Here is a 27,217-nt window from a genome sequence, read left to right as displayed (position 1 = left end):
AACTGGCTAAGATTTGCTGAGAGAAAAATGAAAAGTAAAGTAATTACTTTAGTAACTGATAATGGGAATGAATTTGTTAACAAAAGATTCCAAACTATGCTAAAATTGGCTGGTGTTGAGCATAAACGTTCTGCATCTTACAGACCACAACATAACTCATTTGTAGAACGAAGTGGGCAAAGTGGCTTGCACTATGTTATCTGATTCAGGTTTGCCTGAAACACTGTGGGGTGAAGCCATAATGCGTAGTAACCATGTTTTAAACAATGTAGTTAACACAACAACTGGAGAATTGCCATTCACTTGTTGGAATGGCAGAAAACCAAATTTAAGTTATCTACACACATTTGGAGCTCCAGCATGGGTGCATATTCCCTCACAAGTAAGACTGAAAGGGCAACATAGAGCTAGGAAATTATTTTTCGTAGGTTATGAGGCCAGCCATAGATCGTTTAGATTCTGGGATCAAGGCACAGCTCTTGTTTATTGTAACGCTAGTGCTAAATTTCTTGAGCACATTGGGTGGGATAAACTGGAACAGGAATCCAGCAATGATGTTATTATTGAACCAAAGTAGTCCCTAAAGACGAAATAAGTAAACCATGAATAGCTATTAAAGAGGAAGAACAGGCACAGGAGGAAGTAGAAGAACAGGAGCAGGTGGAACAGGTGAGTCCACCAGTAAGCCCTGTATTACCAAGACCTTCAACCTGAGTAACACAACCACCTGATAGATATCAGGCTAGTGTTGTATGCCAAGTGAACACAGTTCCAAATAACTATAATGAACTGAAACTGTATCCTGCTAAGGATCAGGCTGCTTAGCAGGAAGCAATGGATAAGGAACTGAAATCCTTACAAAAACTGGAGGTATATGAAAATGTCAGGTTACCACCAGATGAACAAGCCATAGGATGTAAATGGGCTTATAAACTTAAGACTAGTGTAGATGGGACTGTTACCCATAAAGCCAGGTTATTTGCACAAGGGTTCGATCAGACAGCAAATGACTACAATGAGCTGTTTGCACCTAGTCTGAAGGCTACTACATTAAGAGCAGCATTAATGTGGGCAGCTAAGGAGAAATACATTATATACATTATAATACATTATAAGATGTAGAGACGGCAATTATAATACATTATAAGATGTAGAGACGGCATATCTGCAAGCACCATTGCAGCACACTATATATTTAAAGAAAACTTTAGGTATCAAAAACGATAACACACCTGATTGCTGGAGATTGAAAAAGAGTCTTGGTGACTTGAAGCAATCAGGATATGAGTGGAACCAATGTATAGTTAAGGAATTAACTAAGATAGGTTTTGTAGCTTGCATGGCTGATCCATGTTTGTTTAAAAAGGAAAGTAATGGTATAGTGTCATTGTTGCTATTGTTTACTGATGACATAGCATTAATCACCAAAACTGAACAAGAAGCTACTAAAATAATACCACTGTTAGAGAAGAAATTTAAGATAAAACAGTTAGGAGAAATTAAACAATATCTTGGTTTAAAGATAGATAGAACTAGGGGAGGATGCAAAATCTCACAGGCATATAAAATTAACCAATTACTAAAGAATTTTAAAATGGAACTTTGTAAGCTGGCTAAGACATCAATGAGCTAGGAGTTGAGCCATAGTGATGTTCAAAGTCCTGTTTTTGATAAGAACATTTATCAGTCCTTGGTTGGTAGTTTATCTTATCTCAGTAATTGGTCAAGGCCAGATATAGCATACTGTGTTAACCAATTAGCGAGGTTTAATACTGAGCCAACTGAAAGGTACTGGCAAGCTGCTATGCACGTGTTAAGATATCTGAAACAAACAGTGTATTATGTATCGTATTTGGAGCCTAAGAATGAACTAAGTCTAACTGCATATGCCGATGCAAGTTTTGCTACAGACATAAATACACGTAAATCTACATTAGGTACTGTAGTATTATTAGGAAAGGTGTTGATTGGATGGAGGTCTATTCGACAGAAACATTCAAGTCCATCAACAGTGGAGGCTGAATTCTCATGTTTGTCTTTATTATGTACAGATTTAGTTTTTTATAAGCAACTATTGATTGATATGGGAATTGATGTAACAGATTCTATTGTTGTTTATGAAGGCAACCAATCAGCAATACAAATGGCTTCAAATCTTGCTGTAAAGACAAGAACAAAACACACAGATTTAAGATATTTAAATGTGAGACAATGTGTGCAAAGTAAGATGATTAAGCTGGAATACTGTATGTCAGAAAATAACATCGCAGATCATTTTATGAAAGCCCAAGGCTCTGTAAAGCATAAGGCTTGCTGTGAGGATTATGGACTTAGAATGTAAGGTTGTATATATTGTCCTACCTAAAGGGGAGAATGTTAGGAATGTAAGACACCTAACAGTTGGGTTGGAAAATATATAAACCAGGATACACATTTTAATACTGTCTCTTTAAGGGAATGCTAAAATTGTAATTGGGTGTGGTTCCTCAAACGGCCATAAGATGGACCCAGAAACTTGGCTTGTGCTATTCTGTCCTTTTTCTGGAGAGTGTTGCCGTTCCCTATTGACGGTTGGTGATCGTTGATGTGAGTCTATTTACTGAACTGTTTTTGATACTGGACTTTGATATTTGGATTATCCCTGGACTGAAAACTGACTGCTTTAACCATGAATGACTTGGACTTTTTGTTGAACTTTGCTTAACCATTTTACTGGAAGTAAAAACCTACATTTTACTATACGGTGTATCTGTGTTCTGGTTGTGTGTTATTCTTCACTACCCTCACTAGGTCTCCCTATGTGTGCTCATTCTCTTAACGGGGAATTACCTCAACAGATTTGTATGGGTTATGCCCAGAGGTGGTATTCAGCAGGTTCTGACCAGTTCTGTAAAACCAGCAGCGGAAATTTTGAGTAGTTCAGAGAACCGGAAAATACCACCACTGACTGGAGATTTTCAGTCAGAGGTGGTATTCCCCTGCCATGCCCACCAAGCCATGCCCACAGAACCGGTAGTAAAAATTTTTGAATCCCACCACTGGTTGTGTCACTTATCACCTATGTAAGAGCTAAATATTGGCATGTGCCATTTTATTTTCCCAGATTAGAATAGAATAGTATAGAATAGAATAGAATAGAATAGAATAGAATAGAATAGAATAGAATAGAATAGAATCAGTGGTGGGATTCAAATATTTTACTACCGATTCTGTGGGTGTGGCTTGGTGGGCATGGCAGAAGAAGGATCCTGCAAATCTCCAGTCAGAGGTGGTATTTGCCAGTTTCTCCGAACTACTCAAAATTTCCGCTACTGGTTCTCCAGAACTGGTCAGAACTTGCTGAATACCACGTCTGAATAGAATAGAATAGAATAGAATAGAATAGAATAGAATAGAATAGAATAGAATAGAATAGAATAGAATAGAATAGACCTGTCAAACTGGCAGCCCATGGGCCGGATGCACCACGCGTAGGCATCACACCCACCCCTACTCCTCAAAGGCAAAAAAAGTCACAATACACCATGGGACGCAATCGACTTTGACACCAGTGGAATAGAATTAGAATAGAATTTTAATTAGAGTTAGAAGAAACCTTGAAGGTCTTCTATTCCAACCTTCTGCTTAGGCAGGAAACCCAACACCACTTCAGACAAATGGTTGTCCAATCTCTTCTTAAAAACATCCAGTGTTGGAGCATCCACAACTTCTGTGGGATTAATTCAACTGATTAATTGCTCTAACTGTCAGGAAATTTCTCCTTAGTCCTCAGTTGCTTCTCTCCTTGATTCCTAGTTTCCACCCATTGCTTCTTGTCCTGCCCTCAGGTGCTTTGGAGAATAGCTTGACTCCCTCTTCTTTATGGCAGCCCCTGAGATATTGGAACACTGTTCTCATGTCTCCCCTAGTCCTTCTTTTCATCAGACTGGACGTACCAAATCCCAGCAACAGTTCTTCGTATGTTTTAGACTCCAATCCCCCAATCCTCTTTGTTGCTCTTCTCTGGACTCTTTCTAGAGTCTCAACATCTTTTTTACATCGTGGTGACCAAAACTGAATGCAGATTATTCTGGACAATGACTTGCTCCAGGGCATTCTGGAAGTAAAAAATGCCAGCGGGTATTTTCCTAGAATGCCACAGTTTGACATAGCCCAGGAAATTCTTGGAAAATAAAATGGCATCTGAATAGAGACATAGCTACTAAAACTGACTCACGTAAGAGGTTGCCAAAAATAAAGAAAAAGAAAGCCGGCATACAGTAAATGAATTAGCAAAACCGGTGATTTTAAATCAAATGAATGTAATTGAAACAATTGTAAAATTGATCCTGTTATTTTTATGGAAGGGGTCCTCCCTGTCGTTTTACACTGGGTGAAATGAGTAGGCAAACCAAAGCGGTCTTTGAACGTATGAATCAGCTAATATGGCAGGTTGAGAAAGATTTGAACTGGGAGGAAGGAGGACGAGAAGGGGCTGGGCCTCTGGGCTCTCCAAATATATCTGGAGACATTACTGCTAGAATCTTTCTTTGCAACCTCATCCGTTCCTTTTTACTTTATTTTTCATCTCTCTGTAAAGACTCCTAGTTGTAATGTTTTTTTGCTACTTTTGGGCCTGACCCTGAATTTGAACAGCAATAAATATGTTGGTTCTGACCAGAGGTGGAATTCAGCAGGTTCTGACCCGTTCTGGAGAACCGGTAGCAGAAATTTTGAGTAGTTCGGAGAACTGGCAAATACCACTTCTGACTGGCCCTGCCCTCATCTATTCTCTGCCTCTGGAGTCTCAGCTGATCGGCTGGGTCTTCTTTTGTTGCCCTGCACAGGAGAACAGAGCTGGAAAGCAGGTTAGTGGGGTGGGGAGGGAATGGAGATTTTGCAGTAACCTTCCCCTGCCATGCCCACCAAGCCCCGCCCACCAAGCCACACCACGCCCACCAAGCCCCGCCCATAGAACCAGTAGTAAAAAAAGTTGAATCTCACCACTGGTTCTGACCTAATATTGTACAACAGGGAAGTATCAAATGGGCAGGTCGCTCTCTTTGGCTTAATTATTTCTTGCTTCTGATGGCATCAGGAAATGAAAATACTTCAACTCCAGTTTTTGCTAAGCTCTTAAGTTCATTATCTTCTTCTAAAATTCATTATCTTCTTCTTTACCCTTCCTTAACTTAACTTCTGCCAGCTAACTTCTGTGTGGGGACTGCTATACAGGTAGTCCTCAACTTATGACCACAACTGAGCCTAAAATTCATGTTCTTAAGTGAGACAATTGTTAAGTGAGTTTTGCTCCATCTTACGACCTTTCTAGCCATAGTAACTCATGGCAGTTATTAAGCTAGTAACATGGTTGTTAAGTGAATCTGGCTTGTCAGAAGGTCTCAAAATGACCCAAGGACATGGCAACCGTCATAAATACGAACCAGTTGCCAAGCACCTGAATTTTGATCACCTGACCATGGGGATCAGCAATGGTCGTAAGTGTGAAAAATGGTCATCAGTCACTTTTTTCAGGGCTGTTGTAACTTTGAACGGTCACTAAATGAACTGTTATAAGTCGGGGACTACCTGTACTGTTTGGACGTGGAGCAGAACAAAGTATAAATATGATAAATAACGAAGTCCCATTAGAAACGAGACCTACTACAAGAGTACAGAAGCCTTATGGGAGTTTTCTACTGTTGATATAGCTAGCGGATGCAGACAACCAATTCATCATCTCCAATTACAAAGGGACACAGATTCCCTTAAATCATACAGCAACAACTAATATTACAAGTTTTGGCAGTGCTATCTGTTGCCAAATTGCTTTTCCTATGTTGTTTTTCTTTCCTTACTACAGGGAGTAATCGGAGAAGCGTAAATACCAGGAAGTGGCGGTTTTAATCACAAACCAAACAAGTGCGATAGTTTTAGCATGCCCTGTTTCTCCTTAGGAAAACCCTGCCTTCCCCCTTTAGGAATTACAGAATGCCTTGTGGTTTGCTTGCCTTGCTTCCTTACTTCCCTAAAACACCCCCTTGGCCTTCCACACTGAGGTGGGGTTTCAGAAGTCAAGGCCTGCAAATTCCTCAAAGCCTTAAAACTAACATTGTTCTTCCCCTCCCTGAGTGTCCTTTTGATTTGAGTTGATGCAGGTAGGAAATGAGAGAGAGACAAGCTGTGGAAAAACAGAAATGGGAATACAGGGTTATTTAACCCTTTCAGTTCTGGCTCCATCTCAATCATCTTCGCTTTTTAACCAAATAAAATGAGTTGATGTGAAAATACAGTAAGTGCGGGCAATCTCGGAAAGAGAAAGAAGCTATCAAAAAACAGGAGCAAAGATGAGATGGACCCAGAGGTGGAATTCAGCAGGTTCTGACCAGTTCTGGAGAACCGGTAGCGGAAATTTTGAGTAGTTCGGAGAACCGGCAAATACCACCTCTGGTTGGCCCTGCCCCCATCTATTCTCTGCCTCCTGAGTCCCAGCTGATCGGCTGGGTCTTCTTTTGTTGCCCTGCACAGGAGAACGGAGCTGGAAAGCAGGTTAGTGGGATGGGGAGGGAATGGGGGATTTTGCAGTAACCTTCCCCTGCCATACCCACCAAGGCATGCCCACAGAACCGGTAGTAAAAACAATTTGAATCCCACCACTGGATGGAGGTCAAAACAGGCAAGATGGTAGACACCATGGATGTCATATTGTCTGCTTTGCCTCCTGCAGATACCGTTGATTTGTAAGGGGGGATTCCCAAGTGCCAAAAATAAAAACACCAAATTCTTGACCTGCAAGTTTTCTTATACAAACTCCTTTCTCCAAGTTTGCCACAGTAAAGACAAATCTGGCTATTTCCTTTCTCTTTTTCCTTTAGTACAAGGGTCCCTCATCCCCAGTCTGGCACTGGGGCCACGGCATGCCAGAAGCTGGGCCGTGCAAACAAGTGAAGCCCCATCAGCGGGATGCAGGTAGCACACAAAACCACACCCCCTCCGGTCCCCAGAAAAACCAATCTCCACGGAACCGGTTCCTTATAACAGAAAATGCCAACCTTCATTAGTTTTTGACTGAGAAGCCAAATAATTCCTTCTTTTTCCTTCCAATTAAAGTTCTGTTTATGGTTCCACAGGCAAAGGTCAATTCAATCAGTTTTTGAGCGTTCCCAGAAGTGAAGGGATGAAATGGCCCTCAACTAAAGGATGCCCTGAAATACACCATGTTGGGCTTGCATGCCGACTACTACTTCTCTCAGACTTTGCCAAGTCAGACAGAGCTACTGGAAAGGCAAATTGGCCACAAGAGCGCTTAGCACATCGACGCCAACAAGCCGGAATTATTATTGGTTTGGAAGGCATGAAGTTTCGCTTTTCCAGCTCTTTCAATCTTTCTCAGCCTGTGCATTTTCCACGCTGATCCAAAAGTCATCGATGATCCACTAGCCGCCAGCAGATGAGAAATCACCTCCCTGTGGTTCTCTGCCTTCCTTGGGCGTGCTGTGACCTAGCAAGGAGCACAATGCCCCATCGCGGAGAGATTCAGGGCCTGCAGCTCCCTTCTAAATTAGATCTGTCGCTGTTTGTGGAGCTGGGCCAATCCTAAAGGACAGTGCAGGGGCATCTGATCTCTTAGACAGGTTCATTCATTTGCCTTGTAGTTTCCTAATGGTAAATGAAAGCAGTCACAATGTGGTCTTATATGTCTTTATATGTCATTAATCATCTTCCCACAGGCAGGGAATTTGACATTCCAAATTGCTTCCATATTATGCCACATTATGTATAAAACAGTGGTGCTCTTTCAAAAATAATAGCATGGTAGATTTCTTATAGAATAGAATACCTTTACTGTCATTGAATTTCACGAATACAATGAAATTTGAAAGCTACTCCAGCACAGTGCCCCAAACACGACATCACAATCATACTACAGAGTATTTAAAAATTAAAATAATTATTATAATAATATCAGGACTAAATCACAAATGCACTGTTTGATTCAAGACAATTACTGCCTTGGAAAAGAAACTGTTTCTCAATCTATTAGTCCTCATTTTAAGACACCTATAGAAAGGAAGTTGTTCGATCAGCCTATTTTAGCCTTTAAAGAAGTCCATTAAAGTATACAGAGAAGACGTGTTAATCGTTCCCACCTTGCTTCCTTGCTAGTTAAAGAAGGGCTTATTTCAATGATGACTCTGTTCATGCTAAACTGTGATGGCCCTACCAGTGTTGGGTTGATAAAGCCAAAATTGGTTGGGTTACTACATTGTGCTACCCAAAACTTGTGACCTATAAACCAGACTGTGTTGCTTCGTACAAGCTTACAGCAAAGAAAGACAGATATATTTTGGCTTAGCTATGAACCCATTATTGTAAGCACTCCCAGTTGACCATACTTCATAGATTTCATTCAGCCTTTCTAGCCTGATGCCTTCCAGACATGTGGAGTAAAAAAGGGAAATCTCCCTTGAGTGAAATGCAATTTCTCCAAATGTAGAATGTTAAGCCAGCATAGCTGTTGGCCACATTTGTTCTTTCCCCCAGTGCAATGCCCACCATATGCCTTATAACTTCAACTCTCTATATTTCAGTGAGAATTTTATACTTGTAGCTTGAACACATCTGAGGAGCACTAGGACAAGAGAGAGAGAGAGGGAGGGAGGGAGGGAGAGAGGGAAAGAGAGAGCGAGAGAAACTGGCCTAGGATGTGAACAGAAACTACAGAAGCAGAGCCATAGAGAGTGTTAAATGGCTTGCAGTGAAGCAGTGAGATGTCTCTCCAAAGTAATCAAATTACACACAATTCTGTTTTGAATACCTCACTTCACCACTGCTCCAATATGTCATTTATGTGCTGTCTACTTTGCACAATGGTGGAGAGACATATTTCTATCTCTCTATTTTGTTTACATCTCCTCCCTCCCTTCCTTCCTCCCTCCCTTCCTTCAGATCTGACATAGTTTAAACTCCTAAGTAGAAACAATCTTTGGCTGCATTTGTTGAGAAATATTAGTAGAAGTCAAGTGTGTTGCAGTAATGCAAAGCCAGAACTGAGAATCATGCGCCAGAAGCCCTAAATTCAACTTTTTCCCATTTAGCTACCTCCCATTACCCACCTTCGGGCAACCAATGGGGCTCAGGCAAGATGTTTTCATAACGGACAATCCAGGCACAGTTTGGTATGCAGATGATATTCCAGGTAACCTTGTAGCAGCGTCTGGACGAGATACAGCACTTACTTTAGTTTTCCCCCAAGTCTTCCCTGTTCTATTTCCCCTCTCCCCAGAGTCTATGCAGTCTGCCACTGAGTAGAGCAAAACACAAGCAAACATGAGGTGGCAGTTGATTTCCTTCCTTCCTCCCCACCCCCCCAGTGTAAACATAAACAGCATACAGCTAAGTGTACATTCCCCTCTGAAAAAACCCTGCCACACAAATCAAGCCAGCCTAGATAAATGCCCCCCACAATTAACCAGAGCTGGAAGCTCAGTGGAGTGAGGTAACTGTTAGTTCTTTACAGAGTGCAAGTAAGGGGCAAAATTAATCCCTCCTTTTAAGAGCCACATAAAACCCTGGAGCCACATTTAAAAAAAAAAGACTATGTCTCATACTTCACATATTTCTTGGGCAATGAGGACAGATATTCTCAACAGACATTTTTGAGATGTTTTGACTGGACGAGCAGATTCCATTTTGGCAAGGTGTATTTTGATGCTATATTTAACCCAATATTTCTATCCAATAACCAGAATTCTGCTGTAGTAGTAGTAGTAGTAGTAGTAGTAGTAGTAGTAATAGCAGCAGCAGCAGCAGCAGTAGTAGTAGTAAAAACAATGAAACTAATATCATCAGGTAATATTACAATTTTTAAAAAATGAAGGCATTTTAATGTATGCCTTTAAAGAAAAAGCTATAAAAGTCCTAGAAGAATAGGATTGTCTTAGTCTGCATCAAAATAACATTGAAATGGAGGCATGTCCATGGATGCATAGAAATGCTGTTCCTTCGGGGCTCTATAAAATGAGCATTGCTTGCACCCAGTGGTGATCCCAACAATGCCTTCCATGCCTAAGATCACCACCACAGAGGGATCTTACGGATTACATCATTCCATTTCCCAGGGACAGTTGCAGATCATCCAGAAATAACAGCAATCCAGCAGCCGATATGCAATGCTAACTGAATCTTCAGATGGTGAAAAGCCGGGGAATTCAGCATAAATTTATCTGCTTCTAATCTAAGCGAAGGACAGAGATTATGTTGCTAAAGAACAACTCCCAATGTCAGTCACCAGGCAGCGGATTGACTCTGCTCGATCAGCTGCCTGATGCTGTTGTTCAGCGACATCGATGGCCACAGATTCCCCATCTCTGTATTAAACCGTTATGTCTTTCAGCTGTGGTCATTTCTGCACTGTGGAATTAACATGGTGCCATCAACCCACTTGGTGTTGGCACACAAAAATGTCACCAGTAAATCCGCTGCCACAGCCAATTTCTTCAGTTGCCTCTATTACATCTCATTCAAGTCACTGCTGAATTGGGTTCTCCTGATTTGTGAGTATACCTGTTATCCTAGGCACGTTGATTGATTTTCCCCTCTGGCTTTGCTGCTGTGCCTCTTTAGCAGGTCTCCAGCCTGCAGGAAATCTTCCACCAGTCAGCACAGCAGCAGGAATAGGAAGGGCCCCGTGTTATTCTGCAGTTCTAAGCCTCTGCGTCTCTAAGCTGATATGTCTTCCTGGGTAGAAGTGGGGTGTTTGGGTGTGAAGTCAGCCAGGCTGAAAGCGAATCCCAAGATGGGTAGGCCTGGAGTCGGGCCTGGCTGTTGGGAACTACTAAGTCTTGTAGTCAGAGGTGGTATTCAGCAGGTTCTGACCAGTTCTGGAGAACCAGTAGCGGAAATTTTGAGTAGTTTGAAGAACTGGCAAATACCACCTCTGACTGGTCCTGCCCCCATCTATTCTCTGCCTCCTGCATCCCAGCTGATCGGCTGGGTCTTCTTTTGTTGCCCTGCACAGGAGAACAGAGCTGGAAAGCAGGTTAGTGGGGTGGGGAGGGATTTTGCAGTATCCTTCCCTTGCCACGCCCACCAAGCCACACCACGTCCATCAAGCCACACCAACAGAACCGGTAGTAAAGATTTTTGAATCCCACTACTAACTGTAGTCCCATTTCTCAGCCAAGGAAAACATTAACTTGCTGAATATATGGCAGGAAGAAGTGGTCCAGAGCGTTTATCAATCATGCGCATGCACTAAGCTGGGCTAGCAGGAAAGAAGGCTTCCCAGTGGTAACTTAAGTAACTTAACTTAAGTAACTTAAGTGGTAACTTAACTATGTGCTTATGCACATGACTTTGGCTGTAATAAAATACTGGGTCCTGTGTTGGTCTATCAAGTAATGTACTATAGTTTTCAGGATGGATCTGCAGTGAATGATGGGCAAATTTTCATACAGCTCCTTGTTTATGTTTTGTAGATGAGACAAACATGGAAGACGATTGTTTATACCAGTGATGGGATTCAAAATATTTTACTACTGGTTCTGTGGGTGTGGCTTGGTGGGCATGGCAGGGGAAGGATACTGCAAAATCCCCATTCCCTCCCTACCCCACTAACCTGATTTCCAGCTCTATTCTCCTATGCAGGGCAACAAAAATAGATCCAGTTGATCTGGAGGCAGAGAATAGATGGGGGCAGGGCCAGTCGGAAGTGGTATTTGCTGGTTCTCTGAACCACTCAAAATTTCCGCTACCAGTTCTCTGAAACTGGTCAAAACCTGCTGAATACCACCTCTGGTTTATGCCAGAGGTCTACAAACATGGCAACTTTTAAGATTTGGGGACTTAAACTCCCAGAGTTCCTCAACTAGCCATCCAAACTCATCAACAGAAGAGTTGATGAAGTGAAAGAGTCATATGTCTGAAGAGAAACCAGACATTCGTCTCCTCATTTCCAAAGCATTTTTTTCTTTTTTTTCTTTTGTTTGTTTTTCTTCATTTTTTCCTCAACCACTTTTTATGCGTGTGTGTTTTCTTCTGATAATGTCTGTATTTTTATCATTATTATTTTTGTAGTTTTTTGGGGTTTTGTTTTCCTTTTTGGTCTTTATTTTAAAAGCAATAAAAACTATAACTGATATTGATAAGAGGCTCCAGTCTTTTGGTTTTTCTCTGTATTCTCGGTTTTTCTCTAGGAGGCCTAAACAGTTGAATGTTAAGAATTTAAGCATTTAAATATAATTGTACTGAAATAATTTATTGTATCAAGCTTTATAGATCGTGTTTTAGTAGCACAATGAAAAAAAAAAGAGGAATTAGACTCTTTGAAATTGAATGCCATAGTCAGAGACCGTGATCTGTTTCTTTTGATCTTTGAACTAACAAGAAGCCAGTACTACGGGGGAATAGCACAGCAGAGAGAAAAAATATCATTGGCAGAATTGGGCGATGTGAAATCAATCGGCAAGAATGCTGAACTTTCATTATTGGTCTAGGATCACCCCTCAGCCACGGAAGCATCCTGAGTGACTTTGACCCATTTGTTCTCAATCTCACAAAAGTATATTCTGAGCTCCTGAATGAAAAATGGGGTATAAATCTACTAAATGAATAAACAAAATACATATTCTAACTATGAGAAAACAACCAGGTACTAAGCCAAAATGTGAATTGCTTCTTGGTGACTAGCAAGATATGGAGTGATTCCAGTTATTGCTATTCATAAACCCACAATTTATATCTTAGTGTTTTGTTCAACCAGGCATGGTGCAACACAGCCATTTCAAAACTCCCCATGTGGCTCACCTGTCACTGGTGTGCATGAGCTACTTATTAATGAGCCAGGGTGGCGCAGTGGTTAAAGTGCAGTACTGCAGGCTACTTTTGCTGACTGTCGGCTGACTGCAATTTGGCAGTTCAAATCCCACCACGCTCAAGGTTGACTCAGCCTTCCATCCTTCTGAGGTCCGTAAAATGAGGACCCAAACATTGTTGGGGGCAATAGGCTGACTCTGCAAACTGCTTAGAGAGGGATGTAAAGCACTGAAGCAGTATGTAAGTCTGAATGTTATTGCTATTGCTACTTATTTGCTTTGAACACAACTGATACTTTGATTTCGGAACACAGAAATCCTATCGTCAGCAGTAAGCTTTCTGAGGTAGACCAGACAGGAAACGTAATTGATAAGCTAATTCTACATTATTATAAAGCTACATTAACAGTATCTTACAAGTCTGAAAATACAAATTTCCCACCATCTCCTTTACAGCCCAAGGAGAGTCCCTTCCAAGTCTCTACCCGCTATCCAGTTGTGGGCGATGCTGTCTCTTACCTGACTGCTCCCTAGACAGTGTGTCTTTGCCACACATCTCCCAAGCTTTTTCTCACCTACCTTTGCATCAACCTTGGGAAACAGTCCAGACAAGGAGCACATTAACATGAACTATTTCTACTTTATTGATGTAACCTTTATTTAAGGCTACATTAACAGAATCTTGCAAGTCTGAAAGTACATTTCACTCCCATCATCTTTATTAGCTCAAGAAACAAGGGAGATATTGAGATATTGCCATGCCCACGTTCCTTCTGTGGGCTAAGCTGCCTCTTATCCAATCCATTCTCCTGGCTGTGGCTCCTCTCCTTGTCCCCCAAGGTCTTCCCCACATACCATTAAACCTATGGATATTTTGAACTCCCATTGAACGTAACATAACTGCAAGCCAAATCTATTACTGTTTTAGACCAGAGGAAGGGAAAGGATCTACGACTGACATAAATTTGCCCCCTTACCATTTGCAAAGGCATCGTTCCAAAGCGACGCCATGATTACAAACACCGCACACTATTCCATTGCTAAAGAAATGTTGCTTTGCTAAGACTACAAAGGCAATTAAAAACTCAAGTAAACATTAATTAAAGAATCCCCCAAAAAAAAAAAATCCCCACCAAGAAAGAGTCCAGCACTATCAGCCTGATGGAGACATTTGAAATGAACCTGGTTCTGTGCTTCCCTCCTTTGGGAAAGTCAATAATAATAAAAGAACAACAGAAGCAGCCAAGTTAGACAACAGTTCCCGGCTGTTGCAATGATGGCATTCTCAAGATTTGGCAAGATTAGCACAGACGACGAGCAGACACAGCTTTGCCCAAAGAGCACAGAATACTTACAGATGCCTTCATTATCTCATGCCGTCTAATTGGCTTGCCAGCAAAACATCTCTATTAGCCGCCACCCCCCACCCCCCTCCTCTAGTTCCACCCCCCCCCAGCCTATGGGAGGTGTGATGCATTGTTTTAGCACCCAGGGAACCAGTTTCTCCTCTTGAGATTCTCAGCTTGCACAGACAGAGTCTGCCCCCTCTCCCACTCCGCCCTCTCACTTCGCTCACAATGCAAAGTGGGAGGAGGGTTTCTGCCATGCATTTCGGGGAGAATTCCAGCACAGAAGCCACTTTGCATATACCTCTGAGGAATACTGCTGGGAAACTGCTACACTGTAAATTGTCTCAAAGACGCACTTAACGTATTTAAAGAGCAATTATGGTATGTTAAATGAACACCAATCAACTGTAAAAACAGCAGTTACAGGGGTTTAATAGGTATATAACGGAGGAACCCTCACTACCCTTCAATTAATTCTAAATCACACAAGAAGTGTAAGTTGAATGCTTATTGCTTATTAATACATAAAACATGTGTGGCATGTTAAAACATTTAATTAGCATTTTAATAGCAAGCTGAACATTAAATATCAAATTATTGCCAAAGCACTTGTTGATCTATTTAATCAGCAGTTTAATGGACCTCTGGCACGTGCACTAAGGTCAGCATGGAAATAAGGTGCTGCACATGGACATTAATAAGAGTTACGCCCACAGCTTCCCTCCTCTGGAGGTTGCAGCTTTGAGTCCACGGCTGGTTCTCCCTGCGCAGCACAAGCAGGCTGGCCACGTAGTAGAGTGACCATTAGGCAGCAGGTGCTAGTTTGTGGCTGGAAAGGGCAGCAGCCCCCTGGCTCCTTTGGTGAGGCTCTTGGGAATTTACTTTTGGCAGAGAATAAACTTTGAGTCATCCTGAGAACTGGCCTGAGATGGTGTCTCCTCAGTGCTCTCAAAGCAAAATGCCTAGAATGGCGGAGGGGCCGCCATTTTGTCCTCCTCTGATGGCAAATTGTCCTGATCCCAAGAACTGAGGTTGTAGCTCAACATGGATGGAAAGTGGAGTCAAGCTCCAATGATTTGGGAGCTCTGACCAAACCAGGCGTTATTATTATTGGATGGCCTCATCGGGAAACTTCCAATAATTTACTTCTGCTGATTTCACTGTTGTTTTCTGGCACCGAAGGAATAGCCAGAGGCAGCAACTTTATATGTTTAATCATCTTCTCTTTTTCTCCTCCTCCTCCTCCTCCTCCTCCTCCTCCTCCTCCTGTTTCTTCCTAGCATATTCCCTCAGGTCCACAGTCCACTTTTTTGTTCATTGAGTGCCACTTTGCACTTTATATGTTTAATGAATTAATTAAATCAAAAGATTTGCCCCTGTTTTGTAACATGACATGGATGGCTTTGAATATTATTAAAAGAATAAATAGATCACTTTGGAGAAAACCTATGCAATTACTAAGAGTCAACACCGACTGGGTGGCCCATAATCAATCAGCACACCTAAATCTATATAAGCAGGACTGGGCAAATAAGTTTCCTCAGGGGTCACATGAAAAATGGGAGCGGTTGTGGAGGGCCTGCCACCATGCTCTTTCCCTTACCCACCCACCATCCCTGTCCCACTCCCTGCCTGATTCCCCAACTACCCTGCCCCCATTGCAGAGGTGGTATTCAGCAGGTTCTGACCAGTTCAGAACCGGTAGCGGAAATTTTGTATAGTTTGGAGAACCGGCAAATACCCCCTCTGACTGGAGATTTTACAGTATCCTTCCCCTGCCACACTCACCGAGCAATACCCACAGAACCGGTAATAAAAAAATTTGAATCCCACCACTGCTCCATTGCCCATGCCACCCACTGCTCCCAGCCCCCTGCCAATTCCAAACCGACGCTGCAGGATGGACAGGGACAGGCACAGGGCTAAATGTGGCCCACAGCAGAGGTATTCAGCAGGTTCTGACCAGTTCTGGAGAACCGGTAGCAGAAATTTTGAGTAGTTTAGAGAACCGGCAAATACCACCTCCAACTGGCCTCTCCTCATCTATTCCCTGCCTCCAGATCAGCTGGATCTACTTTTGTTGCCCTGCACAGGAGAATGGAGCTGGAAATCAGGTTAGTGGGGTAGGGAGGGAATGGGGATTTTGCAGTATCCTTCCCCTGCCATGCCCACCAAGCCACACCCACAGAACCAGTAGTAAAATATTTTGAATCCCATCACTGGTATAAACAATTGTCTTCCATGTTTGTCTCATCTACAAAACATAAACAAGGAGCTGTATGAAAATTTGCCCATCATTCACTGCAGATCCGTCCTGAAAACTATAGTACATTATTTGATAGACCAACACAGGACCCAGTATTTTATTACAGCCGAAGTCATGTGCATAAGCACATAGTCAGAAACACCACTTACTTAAGTTACTGTTCCGGACTAGCAGGCTCGTAGCCTGCAAATCTGATTGGCCCGCTGAAAGCCGATCGTGATTGGTCGCCATAGACTGATGCGATTGGCCAGTAAACGGGCTGCCGCGATTGGCCCTGCCAAGAGCGGCAAACTCAAATCGCCTTCATTGGCTGCCTAGCCGCAGCCAGCCCTATATAAGGGGCTGCTGCGGCTGGGGTTAGTTGCTCAGATCTGAAGTCACAAATAAAGAGCTGTTGTTGCTATCTGAGTCTTGCCTCCGTTCTTGAACAGTCCTCCCAGATATAACAGTTACCACTGGGAAGCCTTCTTTCCTGCTTTCCTGTGGCCCACAGCAGAGGTATTCAGCAGGTTCTGACCAGTTCTGGAGAACCGGTAGCAGAAATTTTGAGTAGTTGAGAGAACCGGCAAACACCACCTCCGACTGGAGATTTTACAGTATACTTCTCCTGCCACGCCCACTAAGCTACACCCATAGGACCAGTAGTAAAATTCTTTGAATCCCACCACTGGCCCACAAGCTATAAAATGGCCAGGTCTATATATTATCTTACTTTAGAGAAGTCCCTTTGAAGTCAATGGTTCTTGATTTCAAGCAAGTACATGTAGTTCTCTAGTCCTATTCAGATATGAAACAGCAACAGTTTATTTCGACTGAAGGAGAATTTATACGAGCATGGCTGCCTCTGCTTTATTTTATTTTGTCAAGCGATTATTAGATAACAGGCATAGGTATAAACATGGTTATGAATACATGAAATGGATATGAATAAGAAAAAAAAGAAACAATAGGACAGGGACGATAGGCATGTTGGTGCGCTTATGCACGCCCCCTACAGACCTCTTAGGAAAGGGGTGAGGTCAATAGTAGACAGTCTAAGGTTAAAGTTTTGGGGGTTTGGGGAAGAAACCACAGAGTCAGGTAGAGTATTCCAGACATTGACCACTCTGTTGCTGAAGTCGTGTTTCTGATACATATGATATGACATGTTGATACAGTAGGCTTCACATCTTCCATGAGGTAGAAGATAAGACTTGGCTATTGCTTCTGCCCACTGAAAGTGAGGATGCTATAAAAATGCCTGGATACAGGAAGCTTCTCACACAGTTATCTATGGTCCCTGGTTAAGATGTTTATCTATGAATGAATGATCTCTCTCACTTCAAATTTAGGGCAGGAACTTTGTTTTGTTTTAGGATCATCATGGTGGTTGGGCTGGGCCTGTCGAACAGAAGGTTGGCAGTTCAAAACCCAAGCACCACATGATGGGGGGAGCTCCTGTTCTTGCCTCAGTTCCAGCCCACCTAGCAGTTCGAAAGCCTGCAAAAGCAAGTAGATAAATAGGTACCACTCCAGTGAGTGCATCTCAGCATACAGTCATGCTGGCCACAGGACCATGGAAGGGTTTTTGGACAATGCTGGTTCTCTCTGCCAAGAAATGGAGATAAGCACCACCCTCTAGAGTTGGACATGATTTGACTGGGAAAACCTTTTGCTTACCTTTACAGACGTTTAGTTTCAAGAGTTTGTTAAGAATTCAGATCAAACATAATGAAGTCAAATGCAGCTTTGCCTCCTCTCGCAGTCTCTGGTGTCCCTAAGATGCCACGAATGCAGCAACAGAGGTTTTCTTGGGACAATGAGCATCAGGGCTATGGAAATAATTCAGAGAAGGACATTTAAGCATATAAACTCTTCAAAACATTGCTCAAGATTTCATGGCTATCTTCTGAACATGCTTCCAGAAATTTATTTTTAGCATATTTCACAGAGGTGGTATTCAGCAGGTTCTGGCCAGTTCTGGAGAACTGGTAGTGGAAATTTTGAGTAATTTGGAGAACTGGCAAATACCACCTCACTGGAGATTTTACAGTATCCTTCCCCTGCCACGCCCACCATGCCACGCCCAAAGAACCTGTAGTAAAAAAAATTGAATCCCACCCCTGATAGTTGGGGGCTATTTAAACAAAACAACTTTCCTGAATCTATTCTGAAGCCTTAAGGTTTTGAACAGCATTAATATGCATCCAACAGCCTATTTTTGGCCTCATTAAATCTGGTGTACATGAATGACATTGGAGATAGGGCCAATCTCCAAGGAGAGAGATTCTCCAAGAAGGAGACCTAACATATTTGTGATCTGATAAAGGAACGTGTTTTCAAATATTGGCAATCCATTGATTATTCCGAAATAAAATCTTTTCTTTAAAAAGAAGATGATGCTGAGACATTTTCCTGTTTTTTTTTTTAAATTTTTCACAAAACACCAGCAACACTGTAAAGTGGAAGAGGCCCCGTGTAAAAGTGGAATGAACTATTGAAATCAACTAAGAGTTCGTTTTCCGACTCTATGAAGGAGGATAATTTCCTCTGATAAGGAAGGAAGCGCTGCCTTTTTAAAAACCATTCCGATTGAATCATGCTCTGTCATCTTCCATGATTTATTGGAGCCATTATTGAAATTACAGTGTAAGTTATGTACAGGATGGAGAGGTGAATGTAGAAAGAAGAGAAGAAATTAGAGAGAGAGAGAGAGACTGTGAGTTCGTGTGAGAGAAAGATGGAGAGAGAGAAGTAAATGAGAAATGAGAAAGCAAGTCAGAACATACAAATCATTGGTATACGGTACTTTGTTCTAAAGCTGACCTTTGTAGCATCAGAGGTCTCTGAGAAGGTGCAGAGTGCATATTTAGCTAGGAGCATCTTATCAGTTAAAAGAACCTTCTTCAGGCAGAGTTTGAAGCAGCTGAGATGGTGGATGGAGACCAACCTTTGCTGTGAAGGGAAAGAAGAAAGAAAAGGCAGAAAGAAGTAAAAGGACGAAGAGAGGGAAAAGGGCAATGAAAAGGAAACACAAGGTTTTAAAGATGGGCTGATCCCTTTCCACAGGCTCCTGTCCACTGATTCTTTGCAGACCAATTGCGGACCCAGTTCCACAACGATTCAGGGAAAGCTCCACTTTGCAACTCCACGAAGCAGCCACGCTTCCCTCCCAGTGACTTATAAAACATTACACCCACCTACAGTATGAATTCAGTTCTTGGGTATCACGTTAGCACAAGCCCTTGTCTCTGAGACAGCAGCGCTGCTGCATTCAGCAGGGAAGGTGAGGCTTTTCCAACAGATTGCCTTCCAGATGGTGTGCGGGAACATCTGGAGGCCTCCCTCGCTATTGGCCAAGTAGGCTGGGAATTGCCCTTCTGAGTCTTTGCTGGGCTGCCTGTTGAGGACAACTCCCTGGAGCTGCCTAAAGAGCTAAGCCCTTGTGTGCCTGACTATGGCTTATTGAATAAATCATGGCTGCCGTGACTGGGGACTGGGTCCAATGGGAACTGGAGGAGTTTGGAGCCTGATGCGGAGGAGACAATAATAAAGTCAGGATGAAATGAAGCTAGTCAGCCATCATAAAGCTTATTAGCTGAGACCATTCATAAAACCATCGTCGCTCGTGATACCAGCATTCTTGCCCGAATGAGCTGATGAATGCCCAAATGCCTTCAGAAACCGGGGGGTGGGCGGGGGGGGGTGGTGGAATGACAAATAGAGGAAGGAAGCAAAGCTGCATTTTAACTTACCTGTCTGTGTTTCTTTCAAACGTGCTGGTGGATAATTTTGGGAAACTCAAATCTCACCCCCTCCCCTCCCTCAACAAACATGACTTCATAGAATTAGTCTGGAAATATTTGAATTTTCTAAAATAGGATTTTTTTTTTAAAGTGATCTTAACAGCTGGAGCCCTGATGCAGTGAGTTCAACATTGTCATCGCTGTCTGAGGAATTCTTCAGGATTTCAGACTGGAATCTTTTCTGGTCCTGTTGCGCGGTAAGGAAGCAGAAGTTTTACGGCCTCACCGTTTTTTGTCTGGTGCCTTAACTGTCCTGTCTCATGTGTACTGTCCCAGCCAGTCTATGGGAATTGGATAGTTACTTAGGAATTATGAGCTGTCCCTTTAAGGGAAGGCATCATGGTAAATGTAGTTAAAGGTATCCTGGGAAATGTAGTTCATGTCATGTGGCCACATCTGTAATCCTGATTGGTCACTAAATTGACCCTCGAGGGGTTGGGGGAGGCTTCCCTCCATTCTTGCCTGGACTCATGAACGGATAGCAGCTTTTCTACTGCGACGAGATGGGTTAGAAGATAACCATCTTTTACCTGCAAGGCTGATATACAAAGGATTGGTCATTATAGAAGAACTTCATCACAAATGTGAGTTATGAAGATACCTGATGTACCAATAAATGTACTTTGTTATGGATGTTTTGTGGAATTTATCTGTCTGCATCTGCACAGCTACAAATCCACCTCTGCGCATGAGACAGGACAGTAAAAGATGGTTATCTCCTAACCCATCTCGTCGCGGTAGAAAAGCTGCTATCAGTTCATGAGTCCAGGCAAGAATGGAGGGAAGCCTCCCCCAACCCCTCGAGGGTCAATTTAGTGACCAATCAGGATTACAGATGCGGCCACGTGACATGAACTACATTTCCCAGGATACCTTGAACTACATTTACCCTTAAGGGGACAGCTCATAATTCCTAAGTAACTATCCAATTCCCATAGACTGGCTGGAACAGCACATTAACCGTTTACACCAGTCTGGGTCCCTTGAGGGCTATTAGTTATCTAAAACTGAAGACCAGGGACTTGAGAATTGGGTTTTATTCCCCAAGGAATTATCCTTTCCCTCTGTTCCTAATCCAAGCAGAAGCTTACCAAGAGTCACTTTTTTTTATATGAGCAGAAATTGAGTAGCTAACATCTCCTATATAAATGCCCATCCATACAAAAGGAAGAGTTATCTTCCAAATTTTGCTTCCTTGCGGGGGCGGGGGGCGCGCGGGGGTAGGGGCTAAAAGTATCATAGCCAGCTTGCATTTTTAGGATTGTACACAGCAACAGTTTCCCTTCGAGCACAACAGTGATGGATTGAAACCGACAGCTTGGACTGGATCCACTTGATTTGATTCAAAAAAACTGATCAGAATTTCCCCCTTAATCCAATTACTCTGTAGTGTAAATTGAATTAAGCCACAGTATCAGTAACAAAAGGAGGGGGGAGAGAGTGGGAGTGGATGCATTAAGTTAATTGCTAATAAGGTTGCCAGGTTGCAGCCTGAAAAATCAAGCTGTCTCTCTCACAGCCTCCAGCTGCAGAAGAATTAAAATACAGCTGTGGCCCTTGACATCTTTAACTCTTGCCCATTTTTTCTTTTCACCCATTGGAACTTGGTCCAGCAGATGGGACAGAAAGATGGCAAAGGGACAGAGGAAAGAATTGGATAACCCCCCCCAAAAAAAAAAACCTCCCACAGATCTAGAAGCATAATTTGCTTCTCCAAATCTTCCTTTCCTTTAACAAATACCACCTAATGCTGCTTTACTCAACTTGGCAGCCTCAGATATGAAGGACTTCAGTTCCCATCATTGTAACTAACACATTGACCCTGCTGCCTTGAGATGATGGATTTATAAACCAACACATTTGAAAGCCTAGCCTTAATGCAAAAAACAGACCTTCTGTTCTGATGGTAAATATCCAGAGTCTTCTATGGAAGTGAAAACAGTTTCCAAATGTTTTTAATAAACTGAAGGAAAAAATAGATATCAAGATTCAAATGACAACATGGAACATCTGAACTGCCATATATGTGTGTGTGTGTGTGTGTGTGTGTGTGTGTGTGTGGTGTGCGTGTGTGTGTGTATCTTTGGTTATTCGGGTTTTTTCCCGCGTAAGATTGGAAGTATCTAGGCAGCGTTTCGATGAAGTCTCATTCATCATCTTCAGGTCTGTGTCTTTGGCTCTGTGCTTCTCAGAGTGAAGCACATTCACTCTGAGAAGCACAGAGCCGAAGACACAAGCCTGAAGATGATGAATGAGACTTCATCAAACGTTGCCTAGATACTTCCAATCTTACGCGGAAAAACATAACAAAGATACACATACAAATACCTCTGAGAACCTCAGAAAACATATATATATATATATATATATATATATATATATATATATATATATATATATATATATATATATATGTGTGTGTGTGTGTGTGTGTGTGTGTGTGTATGTACGTATATATATATGTATGTATGTACTTTATATGTGTGTGTGTGTGTGTGTGTGTGTGTGTATGTACGTATATATATGTATGTATGTACTTTAATATAGTATATATTTATTAAAGTTTGCACTTTAAAGAGTTGAAAAACTCACTACTTTTTTTACTTTTTCAGCAACATTTTTCTTTCTTAATTGAGGTTTATGTATTTAATCCATCACAAAGAACTCAATCCGTGTTGAATATTGGTTCTGGAATGCAAAATGAAGCATAAGGTCCATCAATTTATGGAAGATTAAGGATTCAAATGAATATGATTAATCAAATAGAGCTTATTGTGTAATTAAAAGTTAACAGCCCACATCCACACAACCAAATCCATAAGCTGAGCCAAGTAGGAGAACAATGAAGTCCTCCCTTACACGAAGTCCATGAGAAATTTTTATCTGAATTGATTAGTGTTTGACAATTAACATCTAATGCCTCTTTGCAGTTCGTTCTCCCTATAAAAGATGACTTTCCAGTTTTTCTCTGATATCATAAGGAGCATTAAGATGTCTCCAAAATAGGGAAAATTCTATTCAGGTAGTATCAGTGTGATTTCTGCAAGGGAAGCCTGAGCGCTTCAGTTTTTTTGGAATCCCTTATTTTAAAATTATGTAATTGGGCTTACCAAATGCTGGCCAATGCGCTTCGCCTCTGAGATTTATAAGAAGAGTTATGAGTTAATCATTCTTTAGAATGATTTCAGAAGCAGAGATAGCCGTAATTACATTCCATTGAGCATTGAAGTTCCATAGCCTTACTTGTAATTTATCTTGGTCATAAATGCAAGGAGGACGAATGTGATCAGGGTTGCATGAACCTCACATTACTCTTGCTGGTGGAGAAAACCCAGGTTCTTAAAAGTCCACATGTCATGAATTAATTCACAAATTAAGTAGATAAATGGAGAAGTGGGGTTCACTGGTAAACCGAGGCACATTGGAAGAAGCAGATCCTCCAGTTAACTACATTTCAGAGCAATCCTACACATGTTTAATCAGAAGAAAACTTCAGTACATGAGCTAAATTTTGGTCCTTGTATTTGTGCAAAGATTTGATGCATACAGCAGAATGCTTTCTAATTTCTCTGCTGCTGGCTTAAAGGGGATACTTACCCACTCTCAAATAAGCAAAAAACACTAGTATGAAAGACTACTTCCAATCACCTGACCTCTCTTCAAGGTAATAGGTAATAAGTTCTAACAGGTGCCCCCCTAGTGCAGGGGTGTCAAACTTGCGTCGTCATGGCATCATCACGTGACTGATATTATGACTTTTTCCTCCTTCACTAAACCGGGTATGGGCATGGCCGACACGTGATGCATCTGGCCCGTGGGCCGTGAGTTTGACAGCCCTCCTCCACCGTGTTTCTCATGTAATAAGGCGGGTCTTATTTTTTTTTGAGCCCCGAAAAATTGGCTAGGCCATCTTTTCAGGGGTGACTTAATTTCCCCCCCGCCCTTGCATCTTCAGGTGGGCGGGCAGCGATGGCTTGGATGTTGACGTCAGCGTTGGTGGGGCACTTCATATTGGGGTCAACGCAGGCAGCACCATATCCCGGTGTGCAACAAAAGTACTTCCTAACGGCAACCATTCCCCCCATTTCTCATGTTTTAATATAGGCCTTAATTTGGGGGGGGGAGGGGCTTAATTTCATTTCATGCCTATAACACATGCTGGGACTTCCTATTGGGGGAGGCCTTATTGTTGGAGAAACAGTGTAGCAGGAGAGGGGCGGTGAGATGAAGAAGTGAACGTTGTAGAGAAGCAGTTGAAGAAAAGACAATGCCACGGTGCCTCTGTGTGGCTGTTAGGGGAAGATGAGGAAGCCGATGGGTCAAAAGAGGCATCTTATTGAGAGGTAAAAGTTTCAACGCGGTAACATTTTTATACAAATTCCCAAATTCAATCCTATTTGGAACGTTCTCTCGAATCTTAATTGCTTGGTTTCAGAAAGGATGTCCTTCTGGAGGAGGAAGAGAGAGAAAAGACAACCAGAGTAATTAGTTGAAAAACCTTACCTCCAAGGAACGGCTATAATTCATTGTGTTTTTAAAATTATGGAAGATTAAAGAATGGGATTTAATGAACGTGGAAGGTACATTTGCTTCCCTTGCAGTCAAGGAATAAGACATGAAGAAGAAAGGCAAACTATCAAGTATTGTGGGGAGGTAGGCAAAGCAAAAATGGTTTGCAAGGAGAGGAAGAACTGGTAGTCCTTGATTTACATCACAACGGAGATCGGAATTTTGGTTATAAGTCATTGCAGTCATAAGTTGAGGCATAAGTGACCAAACTCAATGTTATGAACATTTTATGATCGTTGTAAAACTAATCACTTGATGGCTGTTAAGCGAATCCAACATATCCAATGGGTGGTGGGTTTTTTTTTGCCATTTTCTGCCAGAAAATGGGAAAAAGTCACAAATCATGGTCATGTGACCATAGAACACTGCAATAGGTTGTAAATGTGAGCCAGTTGCCAAGCACTTGAAACACAATCATGTGACTTTGAGGAGGTGGCAGTACTAATTTCGAGGACAGGTTATAATGAGCTTTTTTGAAGTCTGTTGAAACTTCAAATGGTGGTTACATGGCTGATGATAAGTGAAAGGATTGCTTGTATGAACTGGTTTAAGGCAGGGGTCGCCAACCTTTTGGACCTCGGGGGCCACCAAACTCATAATTTTAAATCCCATGGACCAGAAACCCTGGGAAAATCCCCCCAAAAGACTGCAGGAAAATTCCCTACCCCGTTTTCCTATTGATTGATCATTCTTTATTTGGGATCGCAGGATACCATTCTCCATTCTCAAGCGGGGGAGACTTTTGGCTCCATGCAAGGAAAGCAGCAGAAGCAGCAGAAGTCTTTCTTTCTCTCCCCCAAACTCCGCCAGAAATGAGTCTTTGTGTGACTTGTCATGCTGGCGCAGCTTCTTGGAGCAGGATGCCTTGCAGGGTCCCAAAGACTCATTTCTGGCAGAGTTTGGGGGAGAGAAAGAAGACTTTTGCTGCTTTCCTTGTGTGCAGCCAAAAGCAGAAGAAGTAAGAAGGGGAAAGAAGCAGCCCAGGGGCTAGGTGAGGTGCATAGCGTGAGTGGGGCAAGTTCCCCCCTCCACCCTTTCCCCCACTCCCTTCACTACTTTGTGTTGTTCGCAATGCAAGGGATGCAAGCCTTGTGTTCATGCAGGCCATGTGGGTGGCACAGCCTTGTGTTCCTGTGCAGCCTGGATAATTGCTTTAGGGGTGCTTTGGGGGGGTGACGCAGTCACTTAATGACTGTGGCATTTGCTTAACAACAAAAAAGGTAATAAAATCTGCACAATCTCATGGAGACCTTCTTAAGGACCATCACAACTTATGACTGTAATTAACCAAGTTCATAAGATGAGGACTGCCTGTAGAAGTTCTGGAGATTTAGAAGGTACCCAAGGATGCTCACTCTGGAGGTTAGTTTAATCCTGACACTGTATTTTTTCATTTATTGTAGTTATAAAAATGCTTTTGCATGCATACAAAATATTTTTTTGCACTGGATATATCAGTAGTACCTTGTCAACATTTTGCAATTGCTAGCCTTCTTAGCTTTTTTCCATGTTGGAAATTTAATGTGTGTAATGGGAATTCAATTCTACACTGTTGGAGGTTGGAAAAGATTGTCAGTTTAATTTTTACTTGCTAGCGTCAGTTGTATTAACTTATCCAATTTCATCTCAGTGGTAATAGTTCTATAGATACAGCCTTCTAAATATTCTTCTAAATTACCTATTCTAAAACCAGGCTCGTCAACAAATCAGCTAACTAGGAAAAAACTAGGTTACTTTTACCAAGAACAGTTTGGTAAAAATAAGGCTAGCAGTTCTGGGATGCAGAACTTCAGAAGATCCCTAGAGAGCAGCAAAGAGAAGGGCTATTTGTATTTTTGCATAGCTGCCTTATTTCTAAGCAAATTCTCTTATACTGATACTAATGATAATTGCTTTTCCTCCTTGAGTTTGAAATAGTAGCAATTTGTTTCTTGACTGATTTGCTGGTTCCAACTGTGGTCACTAAATGAGGACTACTTGTATCTTGGTTTTAAAATCTTCCCAGTCTTTTTTTCCCCCAAGCTGGCATTTTTCCAGAAATATTGAGACCAAAGTAGTCTGCCAGAATCACACTCTGTAGGTTAATGGGGGAAGACAGATTATAAAAAACTAAACTAAATTAATATTACTTTCTCATTGCAGATGACACGGGATAAATGACCATTTATCTAGTCAGCATGACTTATTCTAAGTGTATAAGTCACGGCAAAGGTGAATTTTTTTTCAGACCATTGTGTTATCATGGCCAGACTTTCCTGGCTAACACTGGAAGACTTTTGTTCAATTCTTCAGCTAGTCATAAAGCTCATTCTATGACCTTTCACGATATATTTGACAACTTTTCAGTATACTATATACATCAAGTTTATGATTACAGTAAAATGGGAATTTTAGACAAAATGCGTGAGATAAATGAAATTATAGGTTAATTGTAACAGTTTATTAACCTAAGAA

The 27,217-nt window shown here is 41.9% G+C and overlaps 1 long non-coding RNA gene across 1 annotated transcript in view; it reads right to left on the bottom strand.

Annotated features, from left to right (window-relative positions):
• LOC113448034 (uncharacterized) overlaps positions 1 to 14,224 on the bottom strand; it is a 48,297-nt gene extending 34,073 nt beyond the window's left edge. The window contains exon 1 of the long non-coding RNA XR_015742132.1: positions 14,150 to 14,224. This is a non-coding gene — a long non-coding RNA (uncharacterized LOC113448034). The remainder of the gene's footprint in view (positions 1 to 14,149) is intronic.
• Positions 14,225 to 27,217: the final 12,993 nt, after the last annotated feature.

Source organism: Pseudonaja textilis, chromosome 2 (assembly GCF_049901715.1).
Source record: "Pseudonaja textilis isolate UNSWEBS1 chromosome 2, rPseTex1.2, whole genome shotgun sequence".
Taxonomy (NCBI): domain Eukaryota; kingdom Metazoa; phylum Chordata; class Lepidosauria; order Squamata; family Elapidae; genus Pseudonaja; species Pseudonaja textilis.
This window is presented reverse-complemented; position numbering and strand designations above follow the sequence as displayed.